This window comes from Eublepharis macularius, chromosome 14, assembly GCF_028583425.1.
Source record: "Eublepharis macularius isolate TG4126 chromosome 14, MPM_Emac_v1.0, whole genome shotgun sequence".
NCBI classification, from domain to species: Eukaryota; Metazoa; Chordata; class Lepidosauria; order Squamata; family Eublepharidae; genus Eublepharis; species Eublepharis macularius.
Window position 1 is genome coordinate 39,993,803 of NC_072803.1, and position 9,499 is coordinate 40,003,301.

The window sequence follows — 9,499 nt, forward strand, 5'->3', positions numbered from 1 at the left end:
CAGAAATAAATAAGGAAAAACCCTTGAAACCATCTAAGAAGGAACAAACAAGCAGGTTCATATTGGTTCTGGTTTGAGCAAGGGGCTAATCCCCTAAATGCACATTCTGAATGAGAGAAAGTAGCAGAGTGGGGGCAGGATCAAGGGACTGAAGCTGGTTGGGGATTCTACATAAATGTTTGGAAAACTTGGGTTTGCCTGCAAGACAGCTGGCAAGACAGCTGGATAGACTACAGTCCTGTTCACTTTATAAAAACACCTTCATGAACCATTCTGTTATACCATAGCCCTGTTACCTTTATAAAAATGCCCTCCAGCACAATTCTGTGTTACATAATTTGCATAGGAATGTTACTTGTAAATGATTGCTTATCCTTCTTTCCATTTCCTGTCTGCAGCTTCACTCAAGTACAAAATTATATCCTTTTATTACCAGAACCTTCCCTTTTGTATTTTTCTCTCCTTGCACACTGTTCAAAAGTTGGGAACTTAACTTCCTTAACAATGTACCACCAGCCATCTTGTCTTTTGTTTGCTCTGCTTAATGTTTTATGCGACACAGTGAATGGTGAAACTACTACTTCATTGTGAATCTCTGTCACTGATTGCCCCTTTTGTGTAACCATGTCTTGCGGTGGGTGAGATTTTTTTAGCATTGATTGGATCCTGTTTTACCTCAGTCTCTCTTTGTGACATCTCCCACACCCTTTTTCTAAGTATTTATCCCAACCAGATGGACGTACATTTCTAGACATCTGAAGAAGTGAGTTCTGATAGGCTTGTGGTGGTGATGGAGAGTACCATCAAGTTGTAACTGAGTGGTCTGTGTAATCAGATCAAAAATTTTCACTCGAACAATGGGAGTTGGTAATATGCTTCAACTATCTATTGGATATCAGAGAAATATCAGGTGAAGAAATCTTATTCAGTCATGACTCATGAGCATCGGGGAGAACTGGCAAGGCCTCTCCCCAACGTTCTCAGATGGGGAATGTAGGCGATCCTTGATTAGACCACTATGACTACCCAGATCACTTGAGGTTACAATTACCAGCCCTGCAAAAGATTCACAAGTGGTATCGCAGCCTCCCAGTATTTTTTTCCTAGAGTCACAAGAACAGGACAAAATAGAAAAGAGTCCAGTCGCACCTTTAAGACTAACCAACTTTACTGTAGCTTATGCTTTCAAGAATCACAGTTCTCTTCATCAGATGCATGAAGGGTAAGAAGAAACTGGTCAGATATATAGGTGGAGAGAGGAGGAGGGAGTGGATGCAATCAGTAGCTTCTGATAATGGGATCAGTTACTTCTGATAATGAGATAACCATTCATAGTCCCTATTCAATCCAAGCCTGACTGAGTCAAATTTACATATGAATTCCATCCAGCAGCTTCCCGTTGGATTCTGTTTTTGAAAGGTTTCTGTTGAACTACAGTGACCTTTAAGTCCTTGATGGTATATACTTGATCTTCCGAGTGGCAGAAGCTGGCACATCACACTTGCAGGTGGACACATGGATCAAAGGAAAGTGAGTTCTTAGTCACTGATATGAAAATACTGTGTCCCACCAGAAACATGGGTGAGAACCACTGCTACAGGTCACAGCAAGTGGCAGTCTGTCACTCTCTTTGGGACCAGTCCTGGGTACCACTATGCTTTCTTAACCAGTTGCGGTCCAACAGTAGCCCTCCAGACACATGCAGCAGCTCACATGGCAAGCAGAAGCACATTTGCAGTGCCTGGAGTCGCTATACCTGTGTCACACAGCCTTAATTTGAGTAGCAAACATGTAGCCGCCTTTGTCCTTCTTTGGCAGCAAACCAGAGGATCGTGATTTAGAGGATTCTGTTTTCAAGCATAAATACCACACATCCAGTTTTGGTATAAAATTTCCCTTTCCACCTAGAATCTGTCTGCTTTTCAGGGGAGACTGTATCCCATGCAGTTCTTAGCATTTGTAGGAAAATGTGTAACAAAACTTGGGCTGAGAAAGAAAGGGATGAGGAATCATTAGGAAATAAAATGCTCACACACACACCCAATTCATGCGGGCATAGTTTCCCACAGCAACCCACTGGGAGCTGGCAAGCAGTTTAGTCAAAACCAGGCATGCATAACAGGTGGGCCCAATGCCCACATGAGTTAATGATTCAGGGGTCAAGATGAGGCAGCTTTAAGGACAATATTTCTCTGTAAAGTTGCACAGAAAGCTAAGTACATTTTTAAAAATCATTTAATGTTCAATAGCTTTCATGTTATACAGAGCTCCTCTTATAACAAAAAATTCCAAGCAAATTCAAATAAAATTAAGAGATGGTGCTATATACATAATTGTTGTTTAATTATTGTTTAATATCTATATGTGCCCCCTTGCCCAGTTGGTGTGAAGTTTCGGACTTGGGAGTCATCAATATGCAGATGACACCCAGTTGTATCTGATGATGGACGGCCAGCCCGACTCAGCCCCAGATGTCCTAGAACATGCTTTTGCAGCCGTGACTGGTTGGTTGAGGCAGAGTCAGCTGAAACTGAACCTGACGAAGACGGAGGTCCTGTACTTGAGCCATGGGGGATTAGGTTCGGGACTCCAACTTCCGGCCCTTGATAGGGCACCATTAGTGCCAGTTCCGAGGGTTAAGAGCCTGGGGGTGATCTTGGATGCCTCCCTGAAAATGGAGGCACAGGTCACAGCGGTTATCAGGTCCTCTTTTTTCCATCTGCGGCAGACCAGGCAACTTGTCCCTTACCTGTCAACCCGTGACTTAACTACAGTGATCCAAGCAACGGTCATCTCTAGGCTAGATTACTGTAACTCGCTCTATGCAGGGCTGCCCTTGAGCCTGACCCAGAGATTACACCTGGTACAAAATGCAGCGGCACGTGTTATTATGAGAGTGCCAAATAAGGCGCATAAAACACTGTTACGCAAGCTGCATTGGTTGCCAGCGGAGTACCGGATCAGATTCAAGGTTGTGGTATTGACCTATAAGGCCCTGTGCAGACTGGGACTAGCATATCTATGGGACCATCTCTCCCCATATATTCCCCAGAGGACATTCCGATCAGGGGACAAACAGCTGTTGGTGGCCCCTGGCCCCAAGGAGGCCCGCCTAGCTTCGACTAGAGCCAGGGCCTTTTTGGTCCTGGCTCCCACCTGATGGAATGCTTTGTCTGCTGAAATCAGGGCCCGGCAGGACCTACTATCTTTTTACCAGGCCTGCAAGACAGAGTTTTTCTGCCAGGCATATGGCTGAGGCTGGGCCTCCGCCAGCCTGGAGAAAGGGGTGTATAAATCTTAACCCTCCTTGTGAAGGCTGTCCACCATCCTGTTTTAAATGTGTTGTTTTTAATGTACATGAATTTTTAAATTGTATTTTAATATGTTGCAAAAACAGGATGAACCAAACCCAGGATGAATCAAACAACCAAGGAAAAACAGTCTCCTACAGGAAAAGTGTTTTTGCCATATATCAAAGGAATTACTGATCAGATGGGAAAGCTTATGAAAAAGCATAACCTTCAAGCAGTATTCAGACCCACCCGAAAAATACAACAGATGCTACGATCAGCAAAAGACAGTAGAGACCCCCTCACCTCTGCAGGAGTATACCGTATACCCTGCAGCTGTGGACAAGTTTACATCGGGACCACAAAGCGTAGCATCCAAACAAGAATAAAAGAACATGAAAGACACTGCAGACTTGGACAACCTGAAAAATCAGCAGTGGCTGAACATAGCCTAACTCAAACAGGGCACAGTATCTTATTCCAGGACACCAAAATACTGGACAACACTTCCAACTACTTTGTCAGACTGCACAGGGAAGCCATTGAAATTCACAAGCATAAGCAAAACTTCAACAGGAAAGAAGAAACCTTAAGAATGAACAGAGCATGGTTTCCAGTTCTGAAAAACACCAGGCTAACAAAACATTCTATCCCCGACAATAGCCCTGCAGAGAAGATTAGCACATCAAGTACCAATCCATATGCAAAAGAACCTCCTCAGGATACAGTGAAGCCTCCCGCCATTAGCATTCCACACCCTGGGAAACCCTTACAGGATGACTCAGCTCAACCCCACCCCTCCTGAGTAGATACAAATGACCTACATCTTTTCCACACTGTGACACTGAGAGATCTCTGTCTTTTGGTGCTACACCTCTGAAGATGCCAGCCACAGCTGCTGGCGAAACGTCAGGAACTACAATGCCAAGACCACGGCAATACAGCCCGGAAAACCCACAACAACCATCGTTCTCCGGCCGTGAAAGCCTTCGACAATACATCGAGAGGTTACTTAGTTGAAAATTTCTCTAACAAGGAAATTTCAAGAATCCACCCCCCCCCCCCGCAAACTCCAGGTTGGCTGAATTAAGGAGAGGATTCTGGTTTTTTGTTTTTTTTAAAAAAGGATAGCTGATGTGTTGGACTTCAATTCTATTAATAGCCTGCTGGTGACAGCAGAGAGTAAACCCTATTTGTGAAAGGGAATGAGTGGGATAAAAGCTGGAGAGGTCAATTCCTCATTCTGGTCTAGCAGCTTAAGACCTGGGCCAGAAGAGTAAATTCCTAATTTTTCTGCAGGAAGAACAAGGACCAGAGGAGTCATTTCAGCCTTTGACACATTAACTTCTGTTCCATCCTCTCTGACCAAACAAGCAGAATGCAGCCTCTTGCAAGATATCCCATTCCTGAACTGTTGCTTTATCATGTTACCAGAATGGGGCCCTCTTTTCTGCGAGTTTTGAAATTTTTTACAACCAGCTGATAAGATGGCTTTTAGCTGCTTGTAGCAGTTAAGGTGGCTTTATAACTGCTAAGTTTGAAGTGGTTTCATTGCCGGAAATGCTAGTTTTACTGTGTTGTTTGTATTTATTGCCACAGAACTGGATTTTTTTGTTACTATTTCTTAATTACTAGCTGCCTCAAGCAGGCCTCTGGAGAGGTAAATTTACTACACAAACCAACTGTTTCCCGGAAAGCATGACTCAAAAGTTCAGAATCTATTCTTATGCAGTCATACCATGTCCAGCAATGAAGCATACCAGCACCTATTCTAGGTTTTTATGCTTGGGTATAAATTCTAGTTATGCAAGAATCAAAGAGTTTGTCCATGCCTATTCAAGAAAATCCATCTAGTCTGAAAACATTTCTATCATGTTTACTACACACCATTATTTAAGAAAGAGTATAGCTTGCAATACTTTGCTAATTTACACTCCAAAATATCTACAGAATAGATTATGCTAGGGCTGGTGTACAAGAAGTAGGTAAGGCAGCAGCTTCAGTAAAAATTATTATTCTTGTTGTAGACAGATTATATCAAAAACCAAGCCCTAGCTAGTAGCACAAGTATTCATCGGGGAATGCTAGCCCTAAAGCACACCAAAACAGGGAAAGAGTATGTCCAATAAAAGAAAACCTTAAAAGGGTATTTCATACACAGTATCTCCTAACATTGGGTGAACAATGGTCTTCAAAGATCCATATGTAAATATTGACCATGAAAGACCTGTGGCAAACATACCCTAGATATTGCCAGATTACTAGCTGGTTAAGTGTGATTCCTACTGTCAACACTAGAGACGGGCACAAAACGAACTACGGAACAAAATTCCGTACGGAACGGCCAGTTCGTAGTCAAAGAACCATGTGTTCCGTGGGACCGTGTTCTTCTGAACCAAACGAACTTTTCTTACCATTCTGTTGCCAGTTCGGACACTTTTGGCACCAAATACTCCCTCGCCCAGGCAACGGTGGCAGTATTTAGCTTGCCCCCAATCTGAGGCCTCCAGGCTTGATTGGCAGCTGTCCCTGCCAACTAGAGAGCTCCCACTCTGGCCTATCTAGCCAGGAAAAGGGAGGAAGGGTTAGAATCTCCAAGGCAACTGAGGAGATGGGCCTTCAGCAGCCATGGTAACACCAATCTCTTCCTTCCAAAACCATGTTAGGCAGGTTTTTCTGCCAATCAGAGTGCTCCTGTGTTGTTCAATCTCTTGGCTTTTTCCATAAATAGGGAAAGTAGTGTGATTCCTGGTTTCAATTTCTCTAGAGTGGGAGGGAGGAGAGCTTGGGGGCTGGCTGGGGTGTTGGGACTGGGATTGGAACTTGGATCTTTGGCCTGCACTTCTGGCTGCTGGAAAAGGGGCTGAAAAGCCTCTTTTCTCTTGCTTTCTTGTTTTTCTTACTGACTGGGGACTGGGGAGGTGCTTGGGAAAAGGGTGCTTTTCCTCTGAGCATGAAGGGGGCCGTCCCGGGCTCCCCCGAACCTCGAACCGGTGCGGAAATTGGGTGAGTTTGTTAAGTTCGTGTTCTGTGGAAATCAACAAACCACAAACCAAGCGGTTCGGGGTTTTTTTCATTTCATGCCCATCTCTAATCAACACCATTCCCTATCAATTTCCCCTGAAACCTGTCCACCTCAGGGACATTTGTCATATACCATTGGTATATTTTGCCACCATATCTGGAGAACAAATTTCATTAATTCAGTGGATGGAATAAAATACAAACATTTCACTATTTGAAGCTCTGCCTATTAAGTTTAGAAATGTTTGCAATAACGTTTCCATGGACAAAATTCACCAAAACCTTTATGAAATTGTATATGGTATAACTCATATTTTTCTAATCTTTTCCTCCTTAAAGTAGGCCATGGGAGCATTTTCCCATTAGCAAACTGGTACCAGGATGGGTTAAATCTATTCTTTTTGAGTGACATGGCCCTGATTCTTTTTCTCCCTCTCCCTCCCTGACACGTGCACACATTCTCCTCCAGCTGCATTTTTATGAACAAATTACATGGCTGGAGTTCTGATCTTGACATTCCAGTTCACCTCTGGAGAGAGAATGAAATGGCAGATAGAGTGGGCATCTTTTCATTCATCCAATGTATAATTACCAGAACCCTTCTTCAAGCATTGATAACGATAATCATGTTTCAGCTGTAGACAGCCTGGTTAGTTATGAATGCAGATGTTTTTAACAGTAAAAAAGAGCAAGAGTCCAGTAGTACCTATAAGACTAACGAAATGTGTTAGGATACAAGCTTTCGTGAGCCACTGGCTGGAGAAACAGCTTTTATCAGCACAAACTGACTGGTTCATTGCTTCTGCTGTTCGATTTTTACTTTTCAGGTAGCTGTTGAAGGCTGTTTTTAGGGGGAGGGGGAGCTGGAAGCCTATTGCTTGGGGCAGGGGCTTAAACCCCCTCTTGGGATTTTGTTGTGGAACCCGTAAGTAATTCTGGATTTAGCCCCCTGGGTCCTAAGGACAGAGAAGCAACACAGGTACTAAAAACAAAAGCAACACAAAGCAAACTTTCTCTCTCACTCTGCATACTAATTAAATCCAGGGCTCTCTTTGCAGCCTTCCCTTGGCAGGAAGAAGCAGCATCTTGGCCCAGCTGGTGGTTCCCTTTCTATCTCCAGCAATGCCCCAAACAAAGTCAGTATTGTCTCTGCTCTGGCCAGCCTCCCAAGGCCAGATCTAGGAGTGGAAAACTTGGCCCCACTTGCCAAGTAGGGGTGGGTGGAAGAAAAAAAATATCTAGACAAGCTGGATGCTCTCTTGCTTCACATCAAACTACTTAATCAGTTTGCCTCTTTGGCGGAAGTCAGAACAGCTGCTTTTAAAAAGTACGCTAGAATGGCATCCCTGCAACCCTTCCTGAACCTTGGAACCTTTGCAGGCTATTTTCTCATGATGTGGGTCCTGAACCTGCATTCTGTTACAGGAACAGCAGACAGTCAGAAACCCCAATATGGTTGCTTAACTAAGGGTCACTGAAGAACTATTTAGAAAAGTCAAGACCAAACTTAAATTGGTGCAGTCATCCAAAAGCATTTATTCCAGCTTGTCTTTGCAGATTAGCTACTTCTGTGACCTTCAGATGAAAAGGGTAATTCCTGAAAATAGTGGATATATTGCTAAGTCTCAGTCATGCAAAAGTTATCATCAAGTTACTCGAAGGCATCAGTGTTGACATAAGCATTTTGCCATAAAACACACTGCAGCAATAAATAAATAAATACAGAAAGACATAACTTCAAACATTTTAACAAGAGTCAGTGTGGTGTAGTGGTTAGTGTCACAATAGGATCTGGGATACCCAGGTTTGAATCCGGACTGTTCTATGGAAGTTCACGGGGTGATTTTGGGCCCGTGCACTATCACAGGGGGAGTTACGAGGATAAAACAGAGGAGGGGGAAATGATGTAGTAAGGTGCTTTTAATCTGTGTTGCAGAGAAAAGCAAGGTATAAATATCTAAATAAAATTTATTTGGTTACACTTTTGAGAGGAGACAGCCTTTATTTATAAAAGACTCCAGTGATCAGAGGACCTGGCCAATGGAACTTGACCACCTACACCACTACATTTGCATCCAGTCACATTCCAAAAATTAGACCTTTCCTTCTCTGCAGTTGCCACAAGTTACTCCTTCTCAACCTATTGCAAGTTCTGGGAAAAGTTAAAACCTAAAATATTTAGAGGGCTGCTTAACTTTCTCATCCTATGTATGTAATAATGAGAGGGAAAGGCTCTGGAATGCGCAAGACCAGGAACTTGTGGCCACAGGAGGGCAACAGAGACCAAGCCATCTTTGGGTCTTTGCAATATCTCAAGCCTACTTACAATACTTCCTGAAACTATTGTGTCCTTACATTGTTTTAAAGTGAAACTGCAAGCACAACCAGCAACAGGAGAACTAGGCCATATTCTAATCTAAGCACTGTGTAGAAAGATTTAAAAAGGGGCTCAGACCATGTGCAGCACACTGCAGATACTAATTAATAAAGGTCTCTGGAAGCTTCATCTGAAATAGTCCCAATCTTGTAAACAAGGAACAGTCACTGCTGAAGCCATGTGCACAAAGCCAGTTGTGGGAAGGCTCACCATACACAATTACTTAGAATCATATGATTCATGGAGCAGAATCATAGAATCATATGGGTATGGAAGAGGAGTCACTGAGGGTGTGGGGAGGGGAAGTAGTTGTGAATTTCCTGCATTGTGCAGGGGGTTGGGCTAGATAATCCTAGAGGTACCTTCCAACCCTATTATTCTATGAATTACTTCCCAGACTGGTGGAGAGAGAAACGTTACAAGGGTATTTCCAAGGGAAACAAGTCTTTGACTATGCTGCTGAGCAGAAGTGGACTTGAAAGTGCTGTGAGTTAGCCCTTCAGTTCTGGCTAGTGGCCCTGCTTTCTACTAGCTGCCAATGACCCTCCAGGGCAGCAACCCACTCAGAGAACTGCCTGGTAGTTAAATGGCCAGTTCCCCCCGTGCTGAGGTAAGATAAACTAATCAGAATAACCAGTGTGACAGTGGTGCCTGTTATGCAGCTTGTTCAGGGTAGGGAACAGTACCCAGGGGCCCAAGACATGTTTTTAGCTATTGGGACAAGTGTGGGGCAGTTGCTTTATGTTGACGGTCAATAGATGGGCCTGCCATAATACCTGACCAAATCAGTCACCTTAGGAAAGGTTAC